This window comes from Eretmochelys imbricata, chromosome 12 (genome assembly GCF_965152235.1).
Source record: "Eretmochelys imbricata isolate rEreImb1 chromosome 12, rEreImb1.hap1, whole genome shotgun sequence".
In the NCBI taxonomy this organism is placed as follows: Eukaryota; Metazoa; Chordata; order Testudines; family Cheloniidae; genus Eretmochelys; species Eretmochelys imbricata.
This window is the reverse complement of record NC_135583.1, coordinates 17,568,003-17,580,848: the sequence shown is the minus strand read 5'-3', so window position 1 is coordinate 17,580,848 and position 12,846 is coordinate 17,568,003.

Below are 12,846 nucleotides of genomic sequence, written 5' to 3'. Positions count from 1 at the left end.
TCACCGTCTTCTTTATAATAAACCTTAACATAGTTGAAGACTTATCAGGTCTTCCCTCACTCTTCTTTTCCCAAGACAAAACATACTCAGGTTTTTTAAAACCTTTGCTCATTAGGTCATGTTTTCTAAACCTATTATCATTTTTGTTGCTCCTTTGAACTCTCTCCAGTTTGTCCACATTTTTCCTCAAAGGTGGTGTCCAGAATTGCACACAGTACTCCAGCTGAGGCATCACCAGTACCAAGCGGAGTGAGACAATTACCTTCCATATCTTATATATGACACTTCTGTTAATACATTCCAGAATGGTATTAGCCTTTTTTTGCAGCTGCATCTCATTATTTATTCCTATTCAGTTTGTGATCCACTGTAAGCTCCAGGTCCTATTCAGCATGACCACCATCTAGTCAGTTATTCCCTATTTGTAGCTGTGCACTTGATTTTTCCTTCCTAACTGAAGTACTTTGACTTTGCACTTGTGTTTATTGAATTTCCATCTTGCTGAATTCAGACCAATTTGTCAAGGTCATTTTGAATTCTAAGCCTGTCCTCCAGAGTGCTCGCAACCCTTCCCAGCTTGATGTCATCTGCAGATTTTATAAGCGTATTGTCCACTCTTGTAATCCAACTCAATGATATTGAATAGTAGTGGACCCAGGACTGACCCCTGAGGGGCCCCACTAGATACACCCTCCCAGTTTGACAGGGAATCATTCATAACTACTCTGATTATTGTATTTCAACCAATTGTGCACCTACATTACAGTAATTTCACTTAGACCACATTTTCCTAGTTTGCTTTGAGAATGTCATGAAGGACTGTGTCAAAAGCCTTACTAGGAGAAGTAGTTCCTGATGTTGATAGTAGAGGGACTCCATGCTGACAGCTGCATTTGGCATTTCCCAGTTAGAGTTCTGTGTTGGGTGGCAGGGGGGTCTTCCTTTATTTTTCTGTCATGCCCAAATCGTCACTCAGGCAAAATCCTACAGACTAGTGAGTTTTGTCTGAATAAAGACTGAGTACTTTATGATCTGGGCTTTAGTGCACTTAAAAGCAATGAAGGACAGTCTTTTTCGCCAATACGTTATTTGGCATAAGTATTGATTGGACTATATTTTTATGTTTTGTTGTTTTCTTTAAACATGGATTCTTATTACCCAACAGGAAGACACCTGTGATTATTTTCTCTTTCTGTTTACAAATTATTATTTTTTGGCTTGACTCTTTTTTTAAAACCAGTTTTCATTGTGCACCTTTTTCATTCACTTTGAGCTGCTTTTAATAGATTCTGTCATTTGTGAATGCTTTTGGCTTTTCTTTTGCATCTTTATGAAGTTGCTTTTTCCAGAGCAGACTGTGCTTTTGGGTTTTGGCCCTGGTTCTTTTCTTTTGTTCTGCAGTATTTTGAAGTATAAATTTACATCTGTTATACAGTCACCCAGCTTTTGATTTTATTGTGTTTTCCATGACTCCTGATGTTGCCTTTTCATTGTGCCTTGAAAGATAATTCATAAAGGTATCAAAAGTATGTTATACTGTACAAAAATGAAGTTCTCTGTGATTGGAATTCACTCACCCCCTCCCCCCCACCAGATTTTGCTACGGATTGATACTCCCTAGGAATTTTTTTCAAAATTTCTTTTTATCATCTTGCTGGACTGATGTTTCTTTTCAACAAAGAGGACACCATGATACCAGGCAGAACAAGTGACATAACATGAAGAGGAAGAGAAAAAAATACCAAGTCATGCTAAAAAGGGAGAAGAAATGGAGCTGAAATAGAATAGGGAGAGAGGCTTAACCTGCACTAAGTTGCAAGAGAGAAGGGGATGAAATGCAGCTGTAACTGAAAGGACATCGCGGACTGGGCTGTATGAGATAATTAAGTAGACCAAGAAAGACTGAATGAGAGAAATAAACAGAATTGAACTAGAAGAATTTAGAATAGGTGCCTGGTCATTTTTTAGCTTGGCCCATTATCCATACTACTCTATTTTCACCTCTTTATCTCCACCCAGTTCTAGCCTCCATATAAACTGAGCTGAATTGGAAATGGAAAGTGGTTATCCCTTTTCTTTTCCAGTTCTTCGGTTTAGTATAGCTGTTCTCCTTTTCTTCCCTGTCCATATATATCTCTTCCCTATTTCAAGACATGAGAAGGCTCAAGGGAAGCAAATGTCCTATCCTGCACGCTCCCAAGTTGGCACACGATTCTAGAACATGAGGCACATTTTAGAGAAGCGCATGCATGAGGTACATAAAGATAGGCCAACATTTGACATTTCAGGCACCTATGTTTGAAAGTGCTAGACATACTGTGCAATACTCGGATACACAGGGCCGGCTCGAGGATTTTTGCCGCCCCCAAGCAAAAAAATTTTTGGCCGCCCCCACTTTTTTTCGTGTCCCCCCGCCCCCAGCTCCGCGCCAACTCCGCCCCTTCCCAAACGCTTCCCCAAATCCCCAGCCCTGCCTCCTTCCCCAGGCGTGCCGCATTACCCCCCTCCCCCCGCATTGCTTCCTGCGGCTCCCCCCCCCCGGCAACCCTCCACCCTAGCTCACCTCTGCTCCGCCTGTTCCCCTGAACACGCCGCCTCTCGGCTTCTCCTCCCTCCCTCTCAGGCTTGCCGCGCGAAATAGCTGTTTGGCGAGCGGCAAGCCCAGGAGGGAGGGCGGAGAAGCGGAGCAGTGGCAGCACGCTCAGGGGAGCAGGCGGAAGCGAGCTGGGGTACATTTCTAGGGGCTGCATGGCCGGCGGCAGAAGGCCGCCCCTAGAAATGTGCGACCCCAAGCACCTGCTTATTTTGCTGGTGCCTAAAGCCAGCCCTGCGGATACAAGGAAAAACTGCTTGAGCCATGTTGACAGGACTTCACCTAGCAGAAGCTGATTTTCAGGCCCCCCTCAAACAGTTGAGGGGCTCTGCTCAGAAACTAATACCACCTCAGGGGACAGTATTATCTCCCACATATACAGTATTGCCTGTGGAGTTGTGGGAAGGATAATGAACCTGCACCTCCTGCTGGTCCTTCCCCATTTGTGCATCTCTGGGCCCATGGAGAGCTGTCTCCAAGGAACAGAGGTTACAGCATCACAGAGGCAGCTGATTAATGCCCTCTCCCACTGCTTTCCACACAGACAAGGTGTGATCTATGCACAGAAGGCACAATCTGGCCTGTTTTAATGCGTGTTTTACACACACACACACTTTTGTGTGAATTTGATTCATATTAGTGTAAAAAATTAACACAACTTAAAGCTAGGTGTACTGCCATATTCTAAATACAGCCATCAATGACTGATGACTGTTTCAGATAATAACCCATATCCTGCCTGTCTCACTCACATGTGCAGTCTCGTTGGCTTCAATGGGACCATTTATGTGAGTAAGACAAGCGAGAGGTTTTCCTCAGTAGCTGACTCTTCAATCTTCTTAATACTGCTGGGAAAACCCAACATCTGCAGAGAGAACCGGCTGAGTCAGGGGAAGTGCACTCTGCATTCACAAGGAGGGGAGAGTAGAATATCAAACAGAGCCTACAAAAACGCAGTACACTGTGCAATCCCAGTTACTGGGATAAGCATTCTAGTGGCTCTTCAGTCTGAGACAACAGCATTTGTGGGGGGTGGGGGGAGAGCAGGAAATCAGTGAAACAAAGCAGTTTGAACTGAAACAAACTGAAGGACAGCTGTTTTCTATAAGAATTCCCTTGCAAATATCACTAAGAAGCTGTTAATTAGAGATTCATCTGTAAAAGATGTGGCATTCAAGCGATAAAAAGAATCCATTTCTGAAGGACCACTCCATAATTATTTTAAAAAAGCATTTCTGGTAGATAACTGATAAATATACTATCAATTGAAAGAAGGTTGACATCCCAAACTATGACAAATTCATGGCATGGTTGATATGTCAGTAATTGCCATCCTAACACTCAGGAGACCATAAAAAGGAGATGTGGTGAAATAGAAGAGGAATAAATAATTTCAGTGCAAGTACTCCTCCTCCTCCTCCTCCATTTCTTCAGTGAACCATTGCCACAAGATTTGCCAACAAAACAATTTAATTTTTCAGTGTCAAAAGCAAGTTCTCCTGTTCTTCTGTCAAAAAATAAAAACTTCCATTGGCCAAAGACAGCTACTGGCTACAAACTATATATTTTATCTCCAGGAGCAGAAACAGAAGTATTTGGGCAGAAATAGCACAGATTTAGTAGAAAGTAAAAAGACTCCCCATTTGAGGTGCACTGCTTTCTAGGCAAAAATAGGATTGTCTAAATTCCCTGAAAGAAATATCTCCTAGCACACATTTAATACTGCTCAGTGGGAGGCATTTTATTTCCTTGTTTATTTAAAACTATGGGAGCTCCGGGAAGCTTTTCGGGCTGAATCATGAGCCAGGTTGCATATCCATGTAGGGGAGTAAATGACATAGCAGCTTCCTTCCTTCCTGCATGGGTTACCCACATGGGCACATGCTGATGGGCTCTCATCATGCCTCCCTGCTGTGGAGGTGAGAGGGAAGTGGGCTGGCAGCAGTAGGGAGTAGGTGGACCCAAAGCTCCACCCTTTAGCAGCCAGTATGGAGGATGAAATAAGTTGTGCCATCAAAAGGGCTGACCCAGTTTTCTTCCCAATGGAGCAAGGGGGAAGTGAGTACCAGATTACAACTCTCAGAGGATGTTTATAATTCAGACCAGGTCTTGGATTTTTGTTCCTCTGTCTTAATGAGTAACAGATATCATTCTGGTGAGCACCACTAAAACGGTATTTAAGTTAGCCCCAAATCCAGCAAAGCGCTTTCTTTAAGCATGCAAGTAACTTCATTGATGTCAATGGAATAGTCACATTTTTCACATCAAGCACATCCTTAAATGCCTTGCTGAATTGGGGCCATGTAGCCTGACCCCCAATGGGAGGGCTGCACACCCATATCCTCCTTTGATGCCTATGGAATGAGCATGTGCTCAGTACCTCAGTCAAGGGTAACATTCCATTTCCACCAGAGAGCCCAATGCTGGATACAAACTGGGCTCACCTGGAATAGGAACAAAACAAAAAACAGGCTGAACTGGGAAAAGTACTGAATGGATTGAACTCTAAAGTAGTGTGAGATAATTGGAAAAGGGCATGGGAGGAAACTGGGGAAGAGTAGGAAGGGAATGTTTAAATTAAAGTGACAGATAATGGAGAGGAGAAAGTGAACCCCAAAGGGGACTTACTTGTGGACAGAAAAGATGGTCTAACCTAGACAGGGGAAAATAAGAACATGGGCTATCTTAGAAAGTGAAGAATAGTGAACTAGAGTAAACCAGAAAGTTATACTGTGTAGCTGTCTGAGAAATGTATAGGGCTCATCATGGCACCAAGAGCCAAAGCTGCAGAGAGGACGTATGTGGAGAGACACTTCAGCATCTGAGGGATTCTATCTGCAACGCACATAAGCAACTCCACTGGTAGCACTTGTGGAAAGTACTGAGGAACTGGGCTTCTTTAGAGCTGCAGTATGCACTCCCCCCCCCCACACACACACACACCCCTCTTAGTGTATGCTAGCTGCTGTGGAATCAAGACCATAGCCTGCTCCCTTTCAGGTGTTTAGTACCACTGGTAGCAGGATACTCCCTTTGTCTCTGTGCTCAGAGAGTGCAAAGCAGAGATCATGGCTCTCCCTGCACAGATGATGAAGAGAGCTCCTGACATCTACCCCTGACATACCGCATTCACATGGGGCTAGCCACAGCCTTGCCCATAATGCAACAGAAAAGAAAAGAAAACTGCAAAGATAAAGGGTTGAATTAAAACAATCTATGAGTCAGTTGGGAGCTCGGTCAGGTGCAAGATGTACAAAAGCCTTTGTGCACTGGTATTCGTTAGACAGTGCTGTAGGTACAATGTGACAGAAACACAGTGTGGTGTGATATGCTGTCGTCATTAAGGTAGAATGTGAAGGATGCATTCAGAAAAATATAGTCATACAACTTCAAATTAAGGGAATACATGTGAAGCCAGCCTGAGCAGAGAATCTTCTTCCTCTTTTTGGAATATGCTGACATTAATTGCACTAATCAGACCAGCTCCTACCTGTTTTAATTTAGAAACGCCACCCTTTGCAAGACAGAATTTCATTATGGAATAATAAACTAGTCCACTTCACCATCCACATCCCACCTTATCCCCAAGGTTATATTTGCAGCATCTTCGGCTTACTTGGAATCCATTAAATAAAGCAAGCATTAAACATTCTTAAATGGTAAAAAAAAATAAGTCATCATCATCAAATTATAATTCTGTGCTTGACCTCCAGTTCTATAGTACTCATTTATCCTTCCAGCTGCTAGGCTATAACCAATGGACTTTAGCCTGCTGCATCACAACTGCTATCAGCATACAGAAGTTGTGTGTCAAAAGCCCATGTATTAGGTAGCTGTCCTCGAGCAGTGATTTCCAATCTGTGGTCCACAGACCCCTGCAGGTCCACAGACTATGTGTAAGATTTCCAAAGGGGAAACACAATTTCCAAGGCCATTCAAAATTTTTATTGGTCTGCAAAAGAAAAAAAGGTTGAAAACCACTGGCCCACGGAATCTGAGCATGTGCATCTTACTCACATTTTAAAAATACTTGGAGCCTGATTTTCTACTCTGTTCCACCAGTTTTATACTGGTGCCATTCTACTGAAATTAATATAGGTTTATTATAAGTGCACTTCTGCAAACTTCCCCATGCACTAACGCTCAAAGGAAACATTTTGAAACTCTTAACTTTAGTGGCAGTCAGGGTGCAGAGATCTGCCAACATTCTTTTCCTAAGCCTTTATTCTTCAGACTGCCAGCACTAACCTTTTAAAGAGGTACCTTTGTTATACTATGTACAGTTTTTATTCTATCTTTGATGTGAGCCATTTACATATTATATATTGCATACACACAAAAGTTACTGCACTTTTTTTATCTTAAGACAAGGCTATATATATTTGTCGTTACTTTAGGAATTTTTTCCCTTCTCTTGCTTTATGGAATACACAGTAGCAGATATCTCTTGCACATGTTGAAATATGGATAGATTTACCAAAGCATTGAAAAAATGGGCAATGTTAGGGCTGTGGAACAGCTATCATATCACATCCTCCACATACTTGTGTGCACCTCTGTGCATGTACACCATAAATGCAAAAATAAAAGCATACACGGTGCTAGCTATGGGAACACTTGTGGGTTTCTACTGGTCAGTAGACACCAGATGCTACATACAACTCTATATGCCCCAATATTGGGTGTGGCTTGTTTTTCATTTCCAGCAACAACGTTGCTGCCTCTTCTGGAGCAACAGGAAAATTCTTAGCCCTGGTCTACACTAGGACTTTAGGTCGAATTTAGCAGTGTTAAATCAATGTAAACCTGCACCCATCCACACGATGAAGCCCTTTTTTTCGACTTAAAGGGCTCTTAAAATCAATTTCCTTACTCCACCCCTGACAAGTGGATTAGCGCTTAAATTGGCCTTGCTGGGTCGAATTTGGGGTACTGTGGACACAATTCGATGGTATTAGCCTCCGGGAGCTATCCCAGAGTGCTCTATTGTGACCGCTCTGGCCAGCACTCTCAACTCAGATGCACTGGCCAGGTAGACAGGAAAAGAACCGCGAACTTTTGAATCTCATTTCTGGAGACTGCGGGAACTGTGGGATAGCTACCCACAGTGCAACACTCCAGAAGTCGACACTTGCCTCAGTAGTGTGGAAGCACTCCGCCGAGTTAATGCACTTACAGCATTTTCTGTGTGGACACACACACTCAAATATATAAAACCGATTTCCAAAAAAATGACCTCTATAAATTCGACCTAATTTCATTGTGTAGACATACCCTTAGAGTACTGATAAGAGCTTGAAATTCAGAAGAAGCAAGATGTCTTCCCATCTTTCTCTCAGAGACAGAAGTGTCACAGCATACAGTCACACTCGTCCTGCACAGGAAATCCCATCTACTAGTTCTCTAACCATTTCCAGTCCCAACATATATATAGCTCAGATAAATTCCCTGCCTGACCCCCTTTCTGTCTGTATTCACACACAGATACTCTATCTAGAGTAGCACAGTAGTTTGGACCAGACAGAACAAACTGAACCTTGGATAAATTGCAGCGGTGGGTTCCCCAACTGAAAGGCTCTTCTGGGGTACCCAGATATAGTCACACTGCCTGATGGGAGTAATGAAGGAGCAGAGTCATAGTACAAAGATGCATTGGTCATGATGGAGAACTCCCAGCGACACCTTTCCTCCTCCATTCAGACTCACATCTCTGACTGATCTCTCTGCCTGGAAGGTCCACCATCACATCAAGCTAAACATGAGGCAAAGTGAACTCCTTATCTTTTCTCCCTAGCCTTCCTCCCCCCACACACACATTTGGATCACCACTGGCAATTCAACCATCCTCAGGTTTGCAAACACAGTGTTATTTTCAACTCCACACTCTTCAGTCCTGAACAATGCTTTTGCTACATCCTACTATTTCTTCATCTCCAAAATCTGCCAATTCCTTTCCACCTGTACTGCAGCACTTTCTATGCCAACCCAAAAAATATACACAGAGTTATTCATTGCATTTGGTGCCACAGAAATATCAATAGATAATTATATATTAGCTCCTGATAGATCCTGAAATTCTACAGTACCTGAAAGGCAATTTTCAGCAGAGATAAACTGAAGAAATACAAATGAATATGCAGACATTGCCCAAGGAAGTAATTCTGGCAGGGAGGAAGAACACAAGAAAGACCAAATATCTGAGTTGTTACCACCTACAGAACTTTTCTCAGCCCTCAGCATCTAGTATTTATACCGCTGGTTACAAAAGATAGTTGCTCCTACAGTGTGCGCTTGTGAAGTAATATTATGAATGTCATATTTTTTTAAACATAAAGACCCACCATAATCTGCTGTTGCAGAAAAAGAGCAACTTGACTCCAGATTATCCAATTGCCCAAGACAAAATAAGTATGTTGTTGACCTAGTTTGTGGACTCAACAGTTTTCAAACTATATTGGAAATGCCTTTTCATATTACATATCCATATACTGCCTCACAGATATTCTTTGTCAATATATTACATGGCTGTATGAAGTGGTTACGGGGTTTTGTATGATCTAGAAAGCTCTGGTCATTCACATAACAGATATGTAGGCCAATGGTCAAACTAGGAAAAAAAATAGACCAGAAGGTTAATATGAATTTGATCCTGAAAATCCTTATGCATCCGAGTAATTTCTGACCCATGCAAGAAGACCTACTGAAGTCAATGAAACTGTCTGTGTGTTTAAGGGCAGCAGGACGGGGCGATACATTTACAACAAGGACATTTATAAACAGGAATATCCAGAGCTATCAGAATTAACAATATTCTGGAAGGGATATTAAACCTCATATGTCAGGCGTTAAGTCAATTTCTAATGATCAGAGATCAGGATGAGAGCTTATATCCATGGTTAGCCATGTCTGCCTATTGCTGGGTTCTTACACCTTCCCCTAAAGGTACTACTGTCAGGCAGAATACTGGACTACAGTTGATGGACCTCAGGTCTGTTCCAATATGGTAATTTGTTTGTTCCTTTTTGTATTATAGTAGCATCTGAAGACCCCCAACCAAGATCAAGACCCCATTATACAGTTATAGAATAAGAGACACTCCTTGCCCTGAAGAGTTTCCAAGGTAACTATAAAGTGCTGTCTGTAAATTTCCTTCCCAGCTTTAAATGTCTGTGTGATGCTAGAATATCTTATAATATTCTTATCCAAATACATCAACTTCTAATGAGGGTTTGAAACAAAACAGCCCACTCCCAGAGGAAAATGATATAAACACTGACTTGCAGCATCTGTGACAGACCTCCCTCAGCCTTTCTGGAGAAGGGAAACATTTGATGATGGAGGGTTTATATATTTGAGGTTTTGAACTCAGCTAAATTTAACTAATTAAAAAGTATTCACCCCCTCTCTGGATGTTCTAAAGCAGTGGAAGGATGTGATCAAGATGCTAGGGGTGCTGCTGTACCCCCAGGCTTGAAGGGGTTTCCATTATATCCAGGGTTTACAGTTTGGTTCAATTGCTCTCAGCAACCCCACTATACAAATTGTTCCAGCACCTCTGGATGTGATGACAGCAAAGCAGCCGAACAACTCATCTACAGAGACTCCAGCAGAAGGTACAATAAACCCATCTCACGCAGGACAAGAGACATGCAACAGATCTGCCCAGCTCTCTACTACCACGGCTACCAACCCCAGCCGCAACGAGTCGTGGGAGAACAATGGAGGAGTTTAAGCTTCAGTCAAGAGCTCATCAAAGAGAAAACTAGAGAGCTGGCATCTGTTTGTGTTTATTTGGGGGGTTGCCCACTCCATTCACTGGAAGGCCTGATAGTCTCATTGCAGGTGAGATGCACCTGAGGCAGGTATCACTATTTGGGCATTTAAAGGATTGTAGCCTTTATTGGTTATGGTACAGGTTGGAGTCCTCTCTAAACGCATTCAGTGTTGGCGGGGGGGGAGGCTGTACTTTTTCCTTCTGTGCCGAGTATCAGATGTTGCTTAGAGATAAAAACTATTTCCCTATAATTGGCCATCCCACATACCCATTTCAGGGCAAAGGAGCTTTGTTTCATTCCCCTTACAACCATGGCGCAGGTGAGCGACAATACATTACACCAGCTCTGCAGAGAGGCCTCATGGCCAAGACACCGTCCCCTTGGCACAAGCCAGCTTTCGCATGCTGTCCCCACGCTGCTTCGAGCCAGCAAAGGCCGGAGAACCCACAGGGCCCGGGGCTGGCAACTTTCCCGTGACCGTCCGCAGCGTTGAGCGTGCTGGCGTCGGGAGGGCTTCCAGCAGCCGGGGCCAGAACAGAGGAGGGCGCATGGACGGGCCGGGGACGGGACACCAGCCCAAGTCTGCAGGCGGGTTGGACGGGGGAGCGCGCTCACCCGCAGGCTGAAATCTGGGTCTCTTTCCTACCCCCGTCCCGGTTTAGCGGAACTTCGGGAAACTCGCGGGTCCCCCTGGAAACTTGGAGCTGGCGTCGTAACAGGCGCAGGACGCCGCGCCCCTAGCTGAGTGACTCCGGCGCCGGCGTGGCTTTGAAGTCCATTATTGTAGCAAGGGCCCGAGTGTTTTACACACGCCGAACAGGTGTACACGGCCCACACCCCGCCAGCCTTCCCCTCGCAGCTGGGCTCCTGCCAAACGCCGGACAGGCAGTGGCCTTTGGGAGTGCGTCCACTGTCCCCCCCAAAGCACGTGCCTTAGCCGAGCAAAGCCCCCCCCCCCGCTAAAAGCTACCACCAGGTGCATCCCTAGCCCTAGTTCTCCCAGGAGAGGCCCCCAAAGCCTGTTGTCGCCTCGCGCCTTGCACCCCGCGAAGACGTGGGCCCCGGGGAAGTCTGCGGGACGTTGAGGGGTCGCTCGAACCCAGATTTTAGCCACGTTCCCCGTGGCTGCACCCGGCCCATTGACACGCTAACAACCGCGCCCGTTAGCGGCAGCTCCTCCGTTTGCAAGCACGAGAAACGGCCTACGGGTCTGCACGCAGGCGGCCCGGTGACTTGTGCCCTACAGCGGTCCAGCTCCAGCCTCCTCACAAATCTCTCCCTCCCTCCCCAGCTTCCGGCCCGAGGAGCCTGCAGACCCGCCCCAGCTGTTTACCTGTTGCAAATCCGGCGTCCTCATCCGTCTCTGCCCGCCGAGCCCTCCACCCGCGAACGCGGAGGCTGGTGCTGTCTGTCTCCCAACCAGGGTTCGCTGCGGGTTATCTTGGTGCCTCCCGCGGAGAGAGCCAGCGGGCGAGGCGCCGCCTTGCTGGCTGTGTAACGACAGGCGCTCCCGCCAGTCGCTCAGTGACCCAAAACACTGATGCTGGCTGAGACTCCCCTCCCAGGCCTCTGCACGCCTCGGTGCCCTTCCACACCCAGAGAGAGCTGGGTGCTTCGGCGCGAGCGTTCACACGGCCCCGCCACCCCGTTGATCCCGGAGCAGGCAGCCCCGGTTGCTGGCGGCCGTCAGACTTCTACGGAGAGTGGAGTTGGGAGCGGGCTGGCAAAGTACATAGACAGTGCACCCGGGCTAGGAAGGAGTTGCCTGGGAAATCGGTCCCCAGCCTGTGAAATGCTTTGTGTGCATGTTCTTCGAGAAACAAGTGTGTGAGGCTTCTGAGCAAACTTATTGGGATCTAGGAAGTGCCTAGGGGGTTAGCAGAGAGGAAGTGATATGGTGCAATGCAGGATATATAGCTTAAGCATTCAGTGAGTTAAGTGCATTGTACTTTTCCCTTTAAACAAAGCCCAGAGCTATTCGTTTATATAGGCACATTTATTGTTCATACAACCGGGGTGGGTTGGTAACTCCCCTTCTTTTCCACTACCCTCCCCGTCCGTCCCCCCCCAAAAAAATCCCAATTAACGGTGTGTTGATTTTTTTTTAATTCCCTTACATTTGTGTAATTACAATCACATTAGAAATCAATCAGCTCTGGTCATTACCATTAGCTATATGGCTCATAAACCGAACACGTCATGCTCATTTAGCTGAATGAAACAAATTCTTGTTGTGTAAACTGATGCTCAACTCTAATCAGCGCTAAATTCAATCAAAACATGACTTACAGCAATTGAAAATATATTAAAGGCTCTTAGAAAGTGCGAGCGGTTCCATTTGAGCGTCCTAAGTACCAAGTGCCAATCCCGGGCAAACAGGATCTGTAATGAAGTAGGTGTGGGGGCTCGTATGAACAGAGAGGTGGAAGCTCTGTGGGGGACCGGGGGAGGGGAAATCAGCAGTTCCGCTTTGTAGGC